Source organism: Scyliorhinus canicula, chromosome 12 (genome assembly GCF_902713615.1).
Source record: "Scyliorhinus canicula chromosome 12, sScyCan1.1, whole genome shotgun sequence".
NCBI lineage: Eukaryota > Metazoa > Chordata > Chondrichthyes > Carcharhiniformes > Scyliorhinidae > Scyliorhinus > Scyliorhinus canicula.
In genome coordinates this window covers 131,798,173-131,818,398 of record NC_052157.1, presented here as the reverse complement: position 1 = coordinate 131,818,398, position 20,226 = coordinate 131,798,173, and the positions used below count along the sequence as shown (strand labels likewise).

The window sequence follows — 20,226 nt, the reverse complement described above, 5'->3', positions numbered from 1 at the left end:
TGACCATGGATACAGCCGCACCAGTGTCCAACTCCATGTGGATGGAATGTCTATTCATCTGCAACGAGAGCTGAATGGGGCGACTTGAGACAAAATCCCACAACGCTACCAGTGGTAGGCCTCCTCTTCAACCATGTATTGGGCCTGCTCCCTGGGGCGGCGGTCCCAACTGGCAGGGCGGAGAGCCCTCCCTAGGTCAGCTGCATTCCGAGGTGTATGACCAGCCGCTTGGCGGAATCCGTACCCTTTATAGTGATATGCATTACTGTATATACACAAGGGGTTAAGGTACATACACTACAGCTAAGTAACCAGTAGAGGGAGCACCAGAGATGTGTATATAGACATAGACAAACAGGAAGTAGCTCTCTCTCTTCACAGGAACAGCAGCTGGTGAGCAGGACACAGACAGGCAGCTCTGTTGTAACATAGTCTAAGCGCTGGAGAGAGAAACTAACACACTGGGCTAAATCGCTGGCTTTTAAGCAGGCCAGCAGCACGGTTCAATTCCCGTACCAGCCTCCCCGAACAGGCGCCGGAATGTGGCGACTAGGGGCTTTTCACATTAACTTCATTGAAGCCTACTCGTGACAATAAGTGATTTTCATTTTTCATTTAATTTCATTGTAAGACTATGAGCTTTATCGAGACAGAATTTTAACAAGAAAAAAAACGTCAAAAAAGTTCTTTTCCACGGGTCTGACAAAGTTAAAGTGACGTCTGAGCACATTTTAAACTCCCCAGGAACAAAAGATGCAAATCTAGGTCTGCGCATGCGCAGGAAACGGCAACCACGCATGCGCAATTGAAAAAAGAAGTTTGGGCGCAGATCGTTCTGGCTGCTCATGCGCAGTTGAATAGCTCGAAGAGGGGATCGCACATGCGCAGTTTACGAAAAAGCACACGGGAAAGGAAAAGCAATTTGCGCATGCGCAATCCATTCCTACACTTTAAGTCACGAGCGTCATGACGTCAAGAGGTCCCGACCACGCCCACCTAAAGGGGAAATGTCCGAAAATTGAAAATAAGAGTTTTAAAACTACAAAACACAATTCTTTCACCTCGAAAGACAGAACAATGCCTGAACTTCAACCAGAAGTTGAAAATAACCTCCACAGCACCATGGAACAAGCAGTTTGCAGCACTCAAAGTGAAGAGCACAATGACAAATCCAAAACCAAAGAAGATGATTTGTTTATAGAAGAATACTACTGAGACATGGCTGAGCTATTCGGATATTATGATCATAAAAGCATCATCGCCACAGTTGAAAAGCTCAACACGACTCTACTCATGGTAAATGAATCCAATACCATGACGCAATGGCGGATCGTCGATACATTCAATGACAGCAAACTGTCAAATACCCAAGAAGAAAATGATGCCACACAGCGAGTACTGAACGACTCCGTTGAGAGAGCACAGATCGACTCCACAGCGAGACCACTGCACGACTCCACGACTCCACACAGAGAGCGATGAAAGACTCCACAGCAAGACCACCGCACGACTCCACACACAGAGCGATGAAAGACTCCACAGAGAACTCATTGACAAACTCCAATATGGAAGCAGCTGAAGACGCCATAGCGAAGTCCATGCATGAACAAGACTATGAAGGTCTATCCACCTTATCTGAGCAAACTGCAGCAGACTATGAAAGTCTACCAAGCTTACGTGAACAACAAGAAGACTATGAAAGTCTATCCAGCTTATTTGAGCCACCAGAAGAAGACTATGAAAGTCTACCCAGCTCATTTAACCAACAAGAAGACACTGAATGTCTACCCACTGTATGTGAGAAAGGTGACAAAGAAATCACAATTCCCATACAAGATGTGCAAGATCACAGCGAGACTGACAGATCTCAGCTCATATGTACAGAAGCACTCAACAATTAAAGTAAAACTACTCTTGAGTCCAGTGAGACCACGTCAATTAAAACCTCATCCACTCCAACCTATCCACAAGGAAATGAAACCTTGAAGATTGTGACTCCAGAAGAGGAGCACCAAGAAACCAAAGATGATTCAAATGAACCTGAAATGACTCGAAAAGAGGAGCACCAAGAAATCAATGATGATTCAAGTGAACCTGAAATGACTCAAAAGGAGGAGCACCAAGAAATCAATGATGGTTCAAATGAACCTGACATGACTCCAAAAGAGGAGCACAACAACAAACACAACAACGAGAAACATAACAAAGACAACAGCAACAACAAACACAACAACAACAACAAGAACAACAACAAAAACAGAAACAACAAGCACGACAAAAACAGCAACAAGTATGTCAACAAAAACAACAAAGACAGAAACGACAAAAACAACAACACTGAAGCAACAACTTGTACGACATGGTACAACTCTGCACATGAAGGAAAATGTAACAGCACAGTTTAAACCAAAGACAAGAGTACAAACATACCATGGCATGACAACGAATCCCACAAATTCACATTTGCTCCACTAGAAACAAGCAAACCAGCTTTTAAGGCAGATGACATACAGAATCACTACCACAAACACAGAAAAAAGTCCAGGTCAGACAACAAAGATTACATACAGAATCAATACCGCAAGCACAGAAAAATGTCCAGGTCAGACAACAAAGATGGCAAACAGAATCGCTACCACAAGCATTGAAACAAAAAAGTCTAAATCAGACAACAAAGTTATTTGACCGTTCGAACACCTCATGGTGACTTCTTGGTTACTTAAACACAAGAACACTGACGATGTTCACAGAGAAATGACACCGACATCACCACTTCAACAACAGAAGAAGAAAGCAACTCAACCAAACAAATTCATAAAGTTTGGACTCAATTTTTTTTATTAAGATTAACTCATAAATATTAATTGGCTTTGTATAATCATCAATATCATCGCATTTTGTACATATCATCATTTATCGACCTGTTTTGTACAATTTTCTTTAACAAAGTACAGAAAATATGTGACAAGAAGAAAGGGGGATGTAGTGATATGCATCACTGTATATACACAAGGGGTTAAGGTAAATACACTACAACTAATTAACCACTAGAGGGAGCACCAGAGATGTGTATATATACATAAACAAACAGGAAATAGCACTCTTCACAGGAACAGCAGCTGGTGAGCAGGGCATCAAAAGGCATCTCAGATGTAACATAGTCTAAGCGCTGGAGAGAGAACAAACTCACAGAAATAAAGCATCTACTTCAACTGTAAGACTATGAGCTTTATCAGACACAAGAAATAATACACTCTGGGTTTTGCGGTCGGGGGAGAGTGTTCTGCGACGTTCCGGTCCTTGGTGGCGGCGACCACCTGTGTCCCTGCGGGGGTGTCCCACTGGAGTTCTGCTTCTAGGGTGGGACCCGGGCAGCGTGCTGTTCAACAACTGAGGTTCAGCACCACCATTCCTCAGAGCTCCTGGACTCGTTGCTCGTGCTCTCTCTGGAGATGGAAATTTCCACGTTGTAAAGTCAAGTCGGTCGCAGCCAGCAGTGTTCTTTGCGTGTAGGCATTGCGGATTCCACACACAAACTGGTCTCACAACAACTCGTTGAGCATGGACCAAATTCACAGTTTGCGAAGGCAGGAAGTCGCTGATTGAATCCGTCTGGGTCTGAGTGGCTGTACGAAATTGGAATCACCGGACGATTAAAGGCAGATTTGGGTCAAAATGTCCTTTCTCTAAGGCTACAAATGCGGCGAATGACCATGTATCTGGCCCATTTGGGTGGCTGAGGCTTTTTATGAGGTTGAAGTAGGCCCACTGCATGCCATTAACAACACCTGGTTTGCCATTTGTCCACAACAATTCGATTGGCCCTAAAAAAGTATTGAATGCGCTCGACATACCGTCCCTGGTCATCACGGTTCGAGCTTATCGCTATGCAGCACTTCGGCGGATGGATGAGAGGCCTCTCTATGCCGAGACGAAGTGGCTCTGGTGTGTAGTACCTGGCATTGATGGCAGCTCTACTTTATTCTTGTTGCCAGTGTGGAATCCGCTAAAGTAACATGCATTGACCAAGCAGGTAGAAAACAAAGGTTAGGTTTATTTATGATATACAATAATCTCCACTCCCCGAAGGGTCTCCCTCCACAACATGCATCCAGTTAAGGAGAAGCCCCGCCCCTGTTACCGGGGAAGCTCAAATTCAGTGGAAGTCACGGGGAATCTGATAGTCCTGATGTAGTGAACTCTGTGAGGGTTATAACAAGGGCCAACATGTTCCAATCAAGAAAAAGGGTGGGACCAACAAGTCCAGTGAATCCTGGACATCGAAGGTTATACAGCATTGGATCAGGAGGAAAAGGGAGGCTTATGGCAATCCAACCTGAGATGACGCAGTCAACAAGGCTCCTTGGGCAGCATCTTCCAAACCCACACCGAGGGCTCAAAACAGCAGAAGCCCTAGAGGTGTATAGAATGTGCAAGAGGGAACTAAAATAGGAAATTAGGAGAGCAAAAAGGGGACGTGAAAGGGTACTGGCAGGTAAAATAAAATAAAATCCTAAAATGTTTTGCAAGTACATTAAGGGTAAAATGATAAGTAGGGAATGAGTAGGGCCCATTTAAGGACCACAGTGATAATTTGTGTGTGGATCCAATAGGGTTCTAAATGAATACATTGTTTCAGTGTTCACTGATGAGAGGGGCAGTGTGTATATTGAAATCAGGGAGAAGGACTGTAATAAAATTAAAGAGATTAACATAGAGAGGAGGTTCTAGGTGGTCTTGCAGGCTTAAAAGTAGGCACATCTCCAGGGCCAGATGAAATGTATCCCCGGCTGTTGACTGAGGCTAGGGAGGAAATAGCAGAGGCGCTGGCAATAATTTTCAATTCCTCCCTGGCCACTGGAGAGGTGCTGTAGGACTGGAGGATAGCCGATGTGGCATCACTATTCAAGAAGGGAGGAAGGGATAAACCAGGAAATTATAGGCCAATCAGTCTAACATCAGTTGAGGGGAAACTATTGGAAGCAATTCTGAGAGACCGAATTAATCTGCATTTGGAGAGGCAGGGATTATTCAAGAACAGTCATCATAGTTTTGTTAAGGGTGGTCATGTCTGACCAACTTGTTTGAAATTTTAGAAGAGGTGACCAGGTGTGTAGATGAGGGAAATATATTTGATGTAGTCTACTTGGACTTCAGCAAGGCTTCTGATAAGGTCCCACATGGTCGATAGTGAAGGTACGAGCCATAGGATGCAAGGAAATTTGGCAAATTGGTTCCAAAATTGGCTGAGTGGCAGAGGATGATGGTCAAGGGATGTTTTTCTGACTGGATGCCCATGTCCCGTGGGGTCCCGCAGGGATCAATGTTGGGCCCCCTGCTGTTTGTGGTTCATATGAATGATTTAGATATGACTGTAATAGGGTTGATCAGTAAGTTTGCGGATGATACGAAATTGGTGGGGTGGTAAATCGTGAGGAGGATAGCCTTTCATTACAGGAGGATATAGAAGGACTAGTCAGATGGGCTGATCAGTGGCAAATGGAATTCAATCTGGATAAGTGTGAGATGATGCACTTGGGCAGGGCAAACAAGGCAAGGGAATACATGATAAACGGCAGAACCCTGGGAAGCACCGAGGATCAGATAGACCTTGGTGTGCATGTACACCAGTCCCTTAAGATAGCCAAGCAGGCGGATATGGTAGTTAAGAAGGCATATGGAATACTTGTCTTTTATTAGCCAAGGCATAGAGTCTCAGAGCAGGGAGGTTATGCTGGAACTGTATAAAACATTTGTTCGGTCACAGCTAGTGTAGTGTGTACAGTTCTGGAATCCACATTATAGGAGGGGTGTGACAGTACTGGAAAGGATGCAGAGGAGATTTACCAGGGTGTTGCCTGGACTGGAGAGTTTTAGTTATGATGAGAGATTGGATAGATTTGGATTGTTTTCCTTGGAGCAGAGGAGACTGAGAGGGACCACCATGCGCATGCGCGGCCTCAGACTTGGCAATGCTCCCTTAACGGCAGCTAGAGCTGGGAGCTCCATGCTGCCTGGTTGCGAGCCCCTTCCGGAACAGGGAATCGGTTGCCGTTTTGCACCAGTTTTCCTGGCGTAAAACGCCACAGTTTTCACGCCGGATTGGGAACAGTCTCCCAAACGGAGAGTCCATCCCACCATTTGTCATTGGAATCAATCGTGTTCCACGTGGAGCTAGTTCTAGCCCATTAACGGTTGTTGAATTGGTCTGGGAGCAGTGCCAATTTTGCTGTTGTAGAAGTCCATCTCTTCAGTACTGGTGTGAACACTCGTCTCTGATACAGAGAATCCTGCCCATGATTTAGTCCCTGCCCAAAAGATGCCAGATTCTCCCACGTGACTCCCTACTTCCCTCAATCCCAACACTATGGTAGTGATCTATCAGCTGCGAGACGCCCAAAAGGAGGTGCGGTGCAGTGTGGCTGGTAGATCCTCTTCTACTTGCCATGCCTCACGAGATCTAACGCAATCCCGCGAGATGTCGCGATGTGAATCCTGCCCATTGTGGGCGGCTCACTTCTGGCAAGTCTGCACATTATGTCTCACTCTAATATGCACTTCCACAATCTCCCCAAGGCAATGGGATCTAACCCCCTCACCTTAGAGAACTGGTACAGCCAAGGTGTCCAGCCCGACACCCTGGCGCTGCCAGCTGCCAGGGGCACTGCCAGGCTGACACTGCCAAGGTGCCAAGCTGGCATTTCCCCACGCTGTAGATCAGGCCTGGGGGCACCATGCGCACATGCCATCTTGGGGGTTGCGGGAGTGGGGGGTTGATTGAGGAACCCCTTATAGGGGCTTTGGGGGGGGTTCAGGGGTTGTGTCAGGGGGTTGAGAGATCGGGGCACTATTATAAATGCGTCCCGATCTCCTCCTACACTGAGGGGTTCTGCTGAGCCGTGCTCCTCAGTGAGAAAATGGGACTAAGTGTGGCCTAGTCAGGGTGTTCTCTGCTGAGGCCCTGCATCTACCTGAAAGGAAGTCCAATAGCGAGGTGTTTCTCAGTGCTCACTCTGAGTGCTCGGAAACACCCAGCTAAATGCACTCGGTACAAGACGTTGTTCCCATTCAGGCAAATCGCACCCTATCTTTCAGGACCCTGTAATATATTTCCCCTATTTTGTTAGACCATGGAATCCTGTCCCAGATTTGAGTAAAGAGCAGCCTATTGATGAGAGTCACTAATTTGCGGACAGGTCAAATTCTCGTGCTGTTACGTGGTTTTCGGTGATTTCATCGATGCGAGAAGAGCAGAAAGCTAATCGAGTAAAAAATATGCAAGCTGCAGTCACTACGTGCAAGATGCACCTCCAATGCTACCAAAGTCTCAACCGTCCCATAACCGCTGTAAATCCACATCCTTACCTACCCACTGCTGTTCAATTCTGTCACCCTACCTAATTTGTAATATGTTGGGGGGGGATTCACCACCTCCGACGCCGAAATCGCGATCGGCCCGGAGAATCCCCGTTGGTGCCGATATCAGGGTCGGTGCCGCCTTTGCGATGCTCCGCCTCCCTCCAAAACAGCATACTCGCAGAACGCCGTATGGATGGCCTCATGACGTTACCTGAGGCCCTCCCCCGAAGCTCCGCCCCTGATGGGCCGAGTTCCCGATGGCGTCGGTCGCGGGTGATATTTTGTTTGGGAAAGTCGGCGTGGCGGCTGTGGACTATGCCTAGCGCCGCCACAGTCGAGGGTGGGGGAGGCGATCCGCGAGCAGGGGATTTGGCTGCGGCGGGGGGCACAAGTGGGGGGTGGTCCAGGGATGGAGAGCCTGGCCAAAGGAGGGTACTATTTGGCAGGCCGGGTCCGCGTTGCACCGTGCGGTCGCTGCAGGCCGCTGTCGTGCGCATGCGCGGCCATAGACCCGCCAATTCTCCGGCTGTATCCGCAGCTAGAGCCAGGGGCTCTACACTGCGTGCCAGCTAGCCCCCCACCAAACGGAGGATCGGTGGCCGTTTTGCACTGTTTTTTCGGTCATAAAACGTCACCGTTCCTACGTCGGTGTCAGCACCTAGTCTCAAAATCGGAGAATCCAGCCCATTATGTATGGCCCATCTTCATGTGGAGCTTTAAAACTAATAAGATAATCTTTAAATGCACAAGTACAGAAACATAGAATACTTGGACTGTTCATTTATGCTTTAAATGAGAAAACATAACAATCACAGAACTGAATGACCAAAATACCAGTGAAATGTCTGGTCATAAAATAGATTTAGACTTACTTGGTTGCCACAAATTAGTGGCCTTGACAACACGTTGTGCATTGCATGATGTAACACCTTTGTTACTCTGAAATAGAGAATTGTCTGACCCAGTGAGCAAGTTAACTGATCTAACTGATCTAATAGATAGAAACTCATGTATTTAAAACATTGTATCACTTATTATTTTAACCAGTGAGCCGGTTTAGCTCACTGGGCTAAATCGCTGGCTTTTAAAGCAGACCAAGCAGGCCAGCAGCACGGTTCGATTCCCGTACCAGCCTCCCCGGACAGGCGCCGGAATGTGGTGACTAGGGGCTTTTCACAGCAACTTCATTGAAGCCTACTCGTGACAATAAGCGATTTTCATTTCATTTCATTTGTCACATGCTAGATGTAAAACTGCCCATTTTTTTAGGTAAACGTGGAAACCAATTTATAGCCTGTAGCTTGAAATTTGCCAGAAATTTATGAGCTCTCAACTGACTTGAGAAACTTGCCAACAACTTCAAATACAGTCCTTGGATTTGCCTTGGGATAGGATAAGTTTGATAAACACCGCAGCAACTCCAGTAAGGAGATTACCAATCAGCAAGGTTGCAGAAAACAAATGGACATGTTCTAATAATCAATTTAAAATTAAAAACTTGACACTTAACCGCTGTAACGAGGTAGCAGACTATTATGTATGATCCAATTCCACTGTGAAGCTCTCTGCCAGGGTTTAACAGTAGCTCAGATTCACTTATAACTGTCACATAATGTATCATTATGCATGAATGTTAGAAAAGACACATAATGGGACCTATGATTTCCAAAACAGCAGGAGATCTTGACAAATTCTAACCAATCAACATTTATATATTGCAGAGCCTTTCCTTGATTGGAGTAGTTGAAAAATAAAGCTGTTTTTATATCAGCACTTCTTTAGATCAGATTTTCATTTTCATTTTCATTTAATTTCATTCATTTTAGGAGACTGGTGCCCAGGAGCCAGTTCCCAGGGTTAACACTTAATTCTGACTGCCCTCGGTGGTAGAATTGTTGACCCACATTAGCTGTGTCCAAAAGGAACTGCTGCAAGGATGATTTAAGTTGTCGACGGAGGTGAGTTTGTGTCAACGGCAGAAGTTGGCAATTTTACAATTTAGAATTTGAATATTTACAAGTGAGAGAAACGTGGTAACTATTGTTGTGTGCTTCATGCTAAGATGCATTTTGCAGAAATATTCCATATTGAGTCATCTGTCAGTCTACCAAAGCAAAATACTGTGGATGGTAGAAATCTGAACTAAACAAAAAACAGAACACATTTGCTGTTTATATTTAATTTATCAATAGGTCATTTTTATCTGTCTTCAACTGACTGTAATGGAGGTTATTACTGAAGAGGTAAATGCTTTCAGGAAGGAGAAATGTAACTGCAGATATACTCTGGGCACATTTTGAACCAAGCAGTTTAGCATTGAGGATTAATAAGTGCTTTACAGGAAATATCAACTAGATTAGATCAGCAAGAAAAACATCTTTGGCCAGTTTTTCAAGCTCCACATTATCAATTGACTCAAGTTGAGCTGAATTTACCTACAATTAGACTCATATGAGCTTCAGTTGCATGTTGCAAATAGCAAGTTTTAAATTAATGGATTGAATAAGGTGTGCCACAAATATTTTATAAGGAATCATGTGTAGCTCTGTTAAAACACACTGGTATTTTCCACCCAAGGATTAAAATTTTTGAAAGATGTTATATGTGTAGTTTTAGAAAGATAGCTTTGTCATATTGCCAGAGGTGGGTAGAGCTCAGAGAAATAGGACAAGTTGCTATGTACACGTATTTCCCTTTTCCTGTGCAAATACGTTAATCTGAAAAGTAGTTTCCATGAGCTTTTACCCATTTACTCCTGCATTGCTAAATCAGCAAGCTATTAGTTATTGTGTTATAGACATATTTTAAATAGTCTTTGAAATTACTGTGAACACAGAAGTAATATAGATAGATATAAGCAAGCTTTGACTGAGCTCAAGGCTGCACATTATACAATTAAAGTTAATCTCAAGCAAAACTACATATTCAACTACATTTTTAACTTCAGTGTATATGTAGAGCTGACAACCAATATAAATTGTTAATGCTGTTTTAATTAATGCTTTCAACAATGAGCTTGATTTTAAGTGAATACCCTCAATTGTGTCCGCCAGTTTCCAGCAGACCACTCTAAAAATCTATCAAAATGGATACTTTTCCTTTTCCTTCGAATAGGAAATGGAGATTAATCAACTCACATTTGATGCTGTAGTGATAATGCCACTGGCATTTATCAGGGGTTCTGTACACTCTTCTAATGGAAACCTATCAATAAATATTTTTGAGAATTGTAAATAAGCTAGTTTCTCCAGCACCAGTATTATAAGCTCTGCTCTCCACTTTCTCCCGACCTGCTTTGCTATCCACTTCTAGCTCCCAGTTATAGTTTCCAAGGAGATCGTGCCCGCTCTATTCTTACTATTGTGTGTTTTGCGGGCTCTGATACGCTGTTGCAATTGATGTTTTGCTATCAGCATTAGTTGGTCAAATGTTCTCCATTCCCCATTTTTCTGAGAATTTCAATCCTCAGACAGGAGAGGTGAAAAAGCTCATTGTGGGTTCTTTAATTGGTGAGAGAAATAAAATATTAATTTAGCATTTTTAAGAACAATACAGAATTATTAGCATGCCAATCTCCCGTGCTGGTAATTTCTTGGAATAACATTTTCCCCATGAATTTATTTTGTCTCTGACTCTGGTGTTTTGCTTGTCCTCCAAACCATTTGTGCCCCTCACCACCCTCACCACCACCTCTTTGATGGTTATGCCTTCAGCCATCTAGCTTTGGAATTCCCTATAAAACCCCTCTGTTTCTCCACCTCCTACTGCTTCTTTAAGATCTTCCTTAAATCCCACGGGCAGGATTCTCTGTTAGTTGACGCCGAAATCGGGAAGTGTGATCGGGCGGAGAATAGCTCCTGACACTGAAATCGCGGCAGGCATCAGTTTGACGCTGAATCGCAATGCTCCACCTCCTTGAAAACGGTGTAGTTGAAATCCCGTTCGCATATCATTAGCAGACCCACCTGCGATGCTCCGCCTCTGGTGGGCTGAGTTCCCAATGGCGCGGCCCACGTGTGCTCTCACAAATCGTCAACTTGGCGTGGTGGCTGCTGAGAGAGGGCCTATGGACAGTGTCCAGCACCGCCATACTTCGCAGACAGCAGTGCCGCCTGCTGGGGGGTTTCTGCTTAGGAAGGAGGGAGTAGTGGAGGATGTCCTGAAGGTGGGCTGTGGAATCGGGCTGGACGGATATGCAACACCATTACCACAGCTGGTAAGGCAGCCATGCGGCTGCGCATGTCGCTGACAGCCTGCTTTAAACCTGGTGCCCTGGGTCATATAGGTGACCCCCGAGTCACCGTCCTTGGTGCTCTCTGGCCCCAGTCGACCCATCAGCTGTATGGGTGCTCCAGCACAACCTGTCCCATCTTTTCGGTCCCGATCAGTGTGTGTGTGTGTGGGAGGGTGTAGTGTTTAAGTGCGGCTGCAGCTTGTCAGCATGCGAGTGTCCATCATGGACCTGGCGAATCCCGCAACGTTTTTGTGGGTTTTGATGGTATTCCACGCGGTGCTGGTGCTCGCCGCTTACCGGTAGCAGAATTGGTGCGGGTTTGGCGGCGGTTTCTCCGACATGGCAGTCCACGGATTCTCCGTTGGTGTCAATACTTAGACTCAGAAACGGGGAAGATATGGCCCCATATCTTTGGCCAAGCTTTTTGATGGCCTGATATTTCCTCCTTCAGCTCCGCATCCGCTAATTTCTGATTTATGCCTCCGTGGAGTGCCATGAGGTGTTTTATTTTTGTGTTAAGTGTGCTACTTAAGTGCAAGTGGCTGGTGTTCAAAACAGTTCTCCATCACCTCCCCCAGATGACCATTCTTCATATGAGCTTGGACAGTACAGACCCTGAGTTTTTAAAAAAAATAATTTTTATTGAAATATTTTGTATTTATCTAACAACAACGAGCCGCAATAAAATACCAACAATAACAATAATGATAACTGAGTGAAGTGCCACCCTCACTCTGATAAAAGAGACGACATGGGACTGGATTCTCTGCACCTCGACGCTGATATCGCATTCAGCGACAGGGCGGAGAATCCAGTTTCCCTCATGAAATGGGGACCAGCGCCGGTTCGGCGATTCTCAGCACCCCTGAAAAGCAGCGTAATCGGGGAATACATCGCACAGAGTATCCACCACCTGAGGCCATTGCCAGAGGCCCGCCCCGTTATTCTCCGCCATCAATGGCTGAATTCCCGATGGTGTGGATCTAATCTGGTCCTGCCGTTCGGGAACCTCGCATGGTGACTGCAGACTCAGTCCGTGGCCGCCACAGTCAGGGGCAGGCTGATCGGAGGGGGAGCTCATTTGGGACTGAAGTTCTTTTGTGCGGGTTGTCCGGGTCGAGTGAGGAGCCGATCGGGGGCACTATTTCCGCTCTCCAGGTCCGCGGTCTGAGTCTGCCATGGAGAACAGCGTGGCCACTGGAGGCTGCCGCCGTGCGCATGCGTGGCCTGTGACCCGGAAGTGCAAGGGGTTGAATCGGCAGCTGGAGCTGTGAGCTCCACGACGGCTGCCTGCTAGTCCCCTGCAAGACTGTGAATCTGTGACCTTTGGACGCCAGTTTTTTAAAAAAATTATTTTTATTGAAAAATATTGTATTTATATAACAACAACGAACCACAATAAAATACCAACAATAACAATAATTATAACAGTCATTTTTTTTTTTATAAATGTTTTGTATTGAGTTTTCATATTTTATATATGACAAATTACAAATTATTAGAGAGTAAAAAAAAGAAAACACAAAAATTTAACATGAATATTTACAGGTAAGCATCTTCATAACAACAATTGTGGCCGCCCCGTTTAGCCAGCGTACATATTTTACATTCCCCAATATGGCCGAGGCACATGTTTATAGGCATCTATTTATAGTTTGGTTTTGGGCCTTGGCTTGCCATCAAACCCCCATAACGAGCCTGCAACCCCCCCCCCCCCCCCCCCCCCCCCGGCTACCTTCCCCCGATTCCCGTCCATTTTCCCCTGATTCTTGGCCACCCGACTATTCTTCCTCTTGTACGTTGGCCACAAACAGGTCCCGGAACAATTACATGAATGGCTCCCACGTTCTGTGGAAGCCGTCGTCTGACCCTCGGATGGCGAATTTGATTTTCTCCATTTGGAGAGATTCCGAGAGGTCGGACAGCCAGTCTGCAGCTCTGGGCGGTGCTGCTGACCGCCAGCCAAACAGGATTCTACGGCGGGTGATCAGGGAGGCAAAGGCAAGGGCGTCCGCCCTCCTCCCCAGGAATAGATCTGGCTGGTCTGAAACCCCGAAGACCGCCACTATCGGGCATGGCTCCACCCTCACCCCCACCACTTTGGACATAGCCTCGAAGAAGGCTGTCCAGTACTCCACAAGTCTGGGGCAAGACCAGAACATGTGGGCGTGGTTGGCCGGGCCTTTTTGGCACCGCTCACATCTGTCCTCCACCTCCGGGAAGAACCTACTCATACGGTTTCTCGTTAAGTGGGCTCTATGTACCACTTTTAGTTGCGTCAGGCTGAGCCTTGCGCACGTGGAGGTGGAGTTGACCCTATGCAGTGCTTCGCTCCAGAGTCCCCACCCTATCTCCATCCCCAGGTCGTCCTCCCATTTCCTTCTTGTTGCGTCCAGTATGGTGTCGTCCCGATCTACCAGTCGGTCATACATGTCACTACAGTTCCCTTTCTCTAGGATACTTGCGTCCAGTAGGTCTTCCAGTAGTGTCTGTCGTGGCGGTTGTGGGTACGTCCTTGTCTCCTTTCGTAGGAAGTTTTTGAGCTGCAGGTACCGTAGCTCGTTCCCCCCAGCTAGCTGAAATTTCTCTGTCAGTTCGTCCAGTGTTGCGATCCTGTCGTCCGTGTATAGGTCCCTGACTGTCAGTGTCCCCCCGCCCTGCCTCCACCTTTTGAAGGTGGCGTCAGTCAGTGCTGGTTTGAACCTATGGTTGTTGCAGATGGGAGCCTTGTCCTACATTTTGTACAGACCAAATTGCTGCCGCAGCTGGTTCCAGGATTGGAGGGTGGCTGTCACCACTGGGCTGCTGGAGTGTTTTTTGGGTGGGGATGGGATTGCTGCCATGGCGAGGGCCCGGAGGGAGGTTCCCATGCAGGAGGCCTCCTCCGCACGCACCCACTCGGCTTCTGGCTCCTGGATCCATCCCCTTACTCGCTCGGCTGTTGCCGCCCAGTGGTAGAATTGTAGATTTGGGAGGGCTAGCCCCCCCCTGGATTTTGTTTTTTGTAGGACCTTCTTTGGGATTCTAGCATTTTTACCCCCCCATACGAACGCCATGATAATTTTGTCCAGCGCTTTGAAAAAGGCCTTGGGGATGTAGATCGGAATGGATCTAAACAGGAAGAGGAACCTGGGCAGTACGTTCATTTTGATCATCTGGACTCTCCCCGCGAGGGAGAGCGGGAGTGTGTTCCATCTTTGCAGGTCCTTTTTAACTTCCTCCGTCAGGCTGGTGAGGTTCCATTTGTGGATCCCTTTCCAGTCATGGGCTATTTGGATCCCCAGGTAGCGGAATTTATGTCGGGCTTGTCTGAACGGCAGCCCCTTTAGTGCTGCCCCCCCCTTGCGGGTGTACTGGGAAGATCTCGCTTTTGCTCATGTTGAGTTTGTAGCCCGAGAAGGCTCCAAACTCTTTCAGGAGCGCGATGATTCCGTCCATGCTGCTTTGTGGGTCCGAGATATAGAGGAGCAGATCATCCGCATGGAGTGAGACTCTGTGCTCTCTACCTCCCCTTCGGATCCCCCTCCAATATTTTGCTGCCCTGGGCGCGATTGCTAGCGGTTCGATTGCTAATGCGAACAGCAGCGGGGACAGTGGGCATCCTTGTCTGGTGCCCCTGTGCAGCTGGAAGTATTGGGAGTTGGTATTGTTGGTCCGTACACTCGCCATGGGAGCGTTGTATAGGAGCTTTACCCAAGCGGTGAACCCTGTTCCAAGCCCGAACCGCTCCAGTACCTCTATGTGGTATTTCCATTCGACTCTGTCGAAGGCCTTTTCTGCGTCCAGGGAGACGATCACCTCTTGTGTTTTCTCCCCGGAGGGGGTCATTATCACGTTCAGCAGGCGCCTGATGTTCGCGGTAAGCTGTCTACCTTTGACGAAGCCCGTCTGGTCCTCTGTGACCACCTCGGGTACACAGTCTTCTAGCCTTTTGGCTAGGATTTTGGCCAGTATTTTGGCGTCTGCGTTCAGCAGAGATATGGGTCTGTATGACCCACATTCCGTTGGGTCTTTGTCTTTCTTAGGTATCAGCGAGATTGTGCTAACGTGGGTGGCAGTGTGCCCCTAGCTAGCGAGTCTGTGAACATCTCCCGCAGGTGCGGGGCAATGATAACAGTCATAAACATTCGCCCATCCTCAATGAACAACAAAACATATTAACAACAACTTAAATTAACACAATTTTAAGTTAAATAACCATAGCAAAAAAAATATAGAAACAATTCAGAACACCCACCTTATGTGCAGCACCTTAAATTGGATGAGACTAAGCCTCGCACATGAAGAGGAAGAGTTGACCCTCTCCAAGGCATCAGTACAGACCCAGAGTTAGTGGTCAGCTGATAATTGATAACACTGGCACTTTCCCATGGTGGTCAGTGGATGCAGGTCAGGCAGAAACAATCTCACTCTTTCACTACAACTTCCCTGATCAGCTAACCTGGCACCAAGCACGTTGAGGATCTGGGATCATGCTGATTTGCAGCGCTCAGTGCCACACCATAATTTACATTCTCAATAAAATATATGTAGCACAGTGGTTAGCATTGTTGCTTCACAGCTCCATGGTCCCATGTTCGATACCCGGCTTGGGTCACTGTCTGTGCAGAGCCTGCACGTTCTCGCCGTGTCTGCGTGGGTTTCTTCCGGGTGCTCCGGTTTCCTCCCACACTCCCAAAATGTGCAGGTTAGGTGGATTGACCATGCTAAATTGCCCTTAGTGTCCAAAAAGGTTAGGTGGGGTCACTGGGTTATGGGGATAGGGTGGAGGTGTGGGTTTAAGTGCTCTTTCCAAGGGCCGGTGCAGACTCAATGACGCAAATGGCCTCCTTCTACACTCTAGATTCTATGATTCTATAATATAAAAATGCTACCACACTGGATTTTCCATATTTCTTTCAACACCCAATTGGAAAAAAGTGTGATGAGTAATTTGAGTTAAATCCTGTATTTTTTTTAAAGTAAAAAGATTTCTTTCAGTCTTTCTGCTATCACTTTACAAAGTTCCGCAAAAATATTTTGCATTCTTTTGTACATTGAGTTGCAAAATACACCACCTCCATATTGAAACTTTGAAATATTGACATCCATGAGTCTCGTGGAGAATTAAAATTAACTTCTCAATAATTCAGGTAAAGCTCAGAAACCAATGAAATTTATTTCCTTGTCCCAACAATTTGAGCTTTTAGAAGCACCCAAAGCTTAAAGTCATCCAACAAACACAACAAAATCTATTTGTTATTTTCAGCTTGCTTTTAACTTGATGCCTTGCAAGTTTTTCTTTTATAATCCTTTTAGGCACTTTATCATCCTGATTGAAACCTTTATTTTCTCCTGTTGTATAGTCTTTTCTTTTTATCAATATTGTTACTTGGCCTGACACTTCAAAATGTCGAATAGCCTGGAATATTTAGTTCCCAATTATATCCTGATTGTAGCTAGGTCTCTGTCACAGCTATCACGTCACATCCTTTAAGTGGTATTTGTGCTTCCAACTCATTTTATTTCTTCCGCTGCGTGCATTTGTGTACAGAACATAGAGACATAGGAATTGCTAGATAAAGAAAGACCAAAGTCCCATTCATTTGTTTTCTACTACCCTGGAACATAAGTGATTTTTTTTGTTATAAATGTTTTTTATTAGGTTTTAGAACAAGGTATAATTACCGTTGTGTACACAGGATAAGAAACATATATATATATATATATATATATATAGAAGAGAAGGGCACACCCAAACATACCAAAGAGAAGAAAATAGTACATAGTAAAAAGAAAAAATACAATAAAAAATAAAATAGAATAACTGGTAGGGTATTGTGCACCAGCTCGACAGCGGCGTCTCTGTACACCTGGCATAATTACACCTGCTGGGGAGATAATTACAGTGGGCGATACTTGGCTGTGTTTCGTGTTCTTGTCGCTTGCTTCTCCTGGACGGATCTCGCTGCCGTCTCGCGCTCGCCTCCGCTTCTACCGCTCCTCCCGTCTTCCGTTTTTATTTTCCTCGTTCCATGCTCCTGGAGATGCCATGCTCGTTTTGGTATCCCGTGCCTTCCCTCGAGGATAGATGTGAACGGTGCCAAGTAGGCCCGGCCAACCACGCCCACATGATCTGGTCTTGCCCCAGACTTGTGGAGTACTGGACAGCCTTCTTTGAGGCAATGTCCAAAGTGGTGGGGGTGAGGGTGGAGCCATGTCCGAAAGTGGCGGTCTTCGGGGTCTCGGACCAGCCAAATCTATTCCTGGGGAGGAGGGCGGACGCCCTTGCCTTTGCCTCCCTGATCGCCCGCCGTAGAATCTTGTTTGGCTGGCAGTCAGCAGCACCACCCAAAGCTGCTGACTGGCTGTCCGACCTCTCGGAATCTCTCCAAATGGTGAAAATCAAATTCGCCATCCGAGGGTCAGACGACGGCTTCCACAGAACGTGGGAGCCAGTCACGCGAGTGTTCCGGGACCTGTTTGTGGCCAACGAACAAGAGGAAGAATAGCCAGGTAGCCAAGAATCAGGGGAAAGTTGTCAAGAATCAGGGGAAAGTAGCCAAGGCATGAAAGGGAGAGATAGACCGGGAGGGGGGGGGCAGCTCAACCTGAGAAAAGAAAGGTGAACCACGCGGGGGGGGGGGGGGGGGGGGGGGGGGGGTGGAGAGGGGGGAGATAGGGAACAAGAGAGGAGAGGAACCAGCGAGGTGGGGGGGAGGCACGGAAATGAGAGCCGGAAGGAAGGCTCGGGATACCAAGACGAACATACAATGATAATGGAATCCGTTGATTGATGGCAATCAATCTCTATCAATAAGCCTACCATGAACTCAGGCATGAGGCGAGGACCACTCCAGAAGTGGAAAGTTTTGGGAACCATCGGACAAAGTCGCTATCCCACCCTGCCCCCACCCCCACTCTATAACCTTGTTTGTTTGTAATTAAGCAGAGAACATATTACCACCTATTAATAAGGAGCTGTTGTTTTGTGGAGATTGGTCTGGGGATGGACGAGATAGAGGAAAATATGAGGATTTCTGGCTCCACATTCGCCACACTGAAGCTCCATTTGGCAATCATAGGAATTGAGGCCTTTGTGTTCCAGCCGCCTGAACAAATAAAACATGAAAAGCCTTCCTGGCTCGTTTTCCTGCAGCTTGCTGTTTTACAAATTGCCGACATTGTAAAAGTGCAGCGACAGATTTTTGTTTGTTCTATTAATGAGGAGATGTCCTACAACGGCCTGAACAACATTGCTGAATATGATTGGCCCTCAGGCACCTGAAGGTTAATAGGCAGGGTTGACTTATGTTGACAGTGTTGACAGTATTTTGAGTCCTGTAATTACTTAGGAGCAAAGTTTACTTTGTCTGGAGACACAGATGTAATTCGGGCAAATGTGATATTAAAACTGAAGCACCTCTTTAACTCATCGAGCTAGACTAATACTGATCAGCCATTGCTGTGGAAGCAGAAAGATAGCTGATATAATCCACAGAATAAGATATTGTATTGACTATCTGTCAAATTTAATCTGAGCAGTCATCTACTTTGAACTCAGTACTGTAATTATATAATTTCCATATCCTGCCATACGGGGACAAAGCATGGGTCTTGAGATGTAGCCATTTGTGTCATTAGTAATTGTTATCACAAGAGCATGATGTATGGGCGTATTACTTGGCAAAAGATATCTGACTAATGCATTCAACGAACCATTAATAAAGTTCCATCGTGGCTACCTTTTCTATCAATTACATTCCACTTAAGAACATGAATGCATTTGGAACATCGGTGTATTCTTCAACACTGAGCCATCCAAATGTTAAACACAGTTTCCATTAAAAAAAATAATGATATGCCTCCTACTTTATGGTACCTCCTCCTGGTAGCATCTTCGTAAATCTCTTCTGCACTTTTTCTAATTTAACAATATCCTTCCTATAATACGGTGACCAGAACTGAACACAGTATTTCATGTGTGCTCTTACCAATGTCTTGTACAGCTTCAACAAGACGTCCCAACTAATGTATTCAATATTCTGAGCAATAAAACCTGGCATGCTGAATGCCTTCTTCACCACCCTGTCCACCTGCAACTTCACTTCCAAGGAGCTATGAACATGTACTCCTGGATCTCTTTGTTCTCCCCAACTCCCTACCATTAACTGAGTAGGTCCTGCCCTAATTTGATCTACCAAAATGCATCACTTCACATTTATCCAAATTAAACTCCATCAGCCCAATTGGCCAAGGTCCTGTTGCAATCTTATATAACCTTCTACATTATCCACTATGCCACCAATCTTGGTGTCATCTGCAAACTTACTAACCATGACTCCTACATTCTCATCCAAATGAAATGAAATGAATGAAAATCGCTTATTGTCACAAGTCGGCTTCAAATGAAGTTACTGTGAAAAGCCCCTAGTCGCCACATTCCGGCGCCTGTTCGGGGAGGCTGGTACGGGAATTGAACCCGCGTTGCTAGCCTTGTTCTACATTACAAACCAACTGTTTAGCCCACTGTGCTAAACCAGCAACATATATAACAAATAACAGTGAACCCAGCACCGATCCCTGAGGCACATCGCTGGTCACAAGCCTCCAGTTTGAAAAACAGCCCTCCACAAGCACCCTTTGGCTTCGGC

The 20,226-nt window shown here is 46.1% G+C and overlaps 1 protein-coding gene across 7 annotated transcripts in view; it reads left to right on the top strand.

The window, feature by feature from the left end:
• Positions 1-20,226, top strand: part of LOC119974848 (rab effector Noc2-like) — a 253,248-nt gene that overhangs the window by 7,851 nt on the left and 225,171 nt on the right. For all 7 annotated transcript variants that reach the window (XR_005462586.1, XR_005462585.1, XR_005462584.1 and 4 more), the window contains exon 2: positions 9,186-9,317. The gene's annotated coding sequence lies outside the window, so the exon portion shown is untranslated. The remainder of the gene's footprint in view (positions 1-9,185; positions 9,318-20,226) is intronic.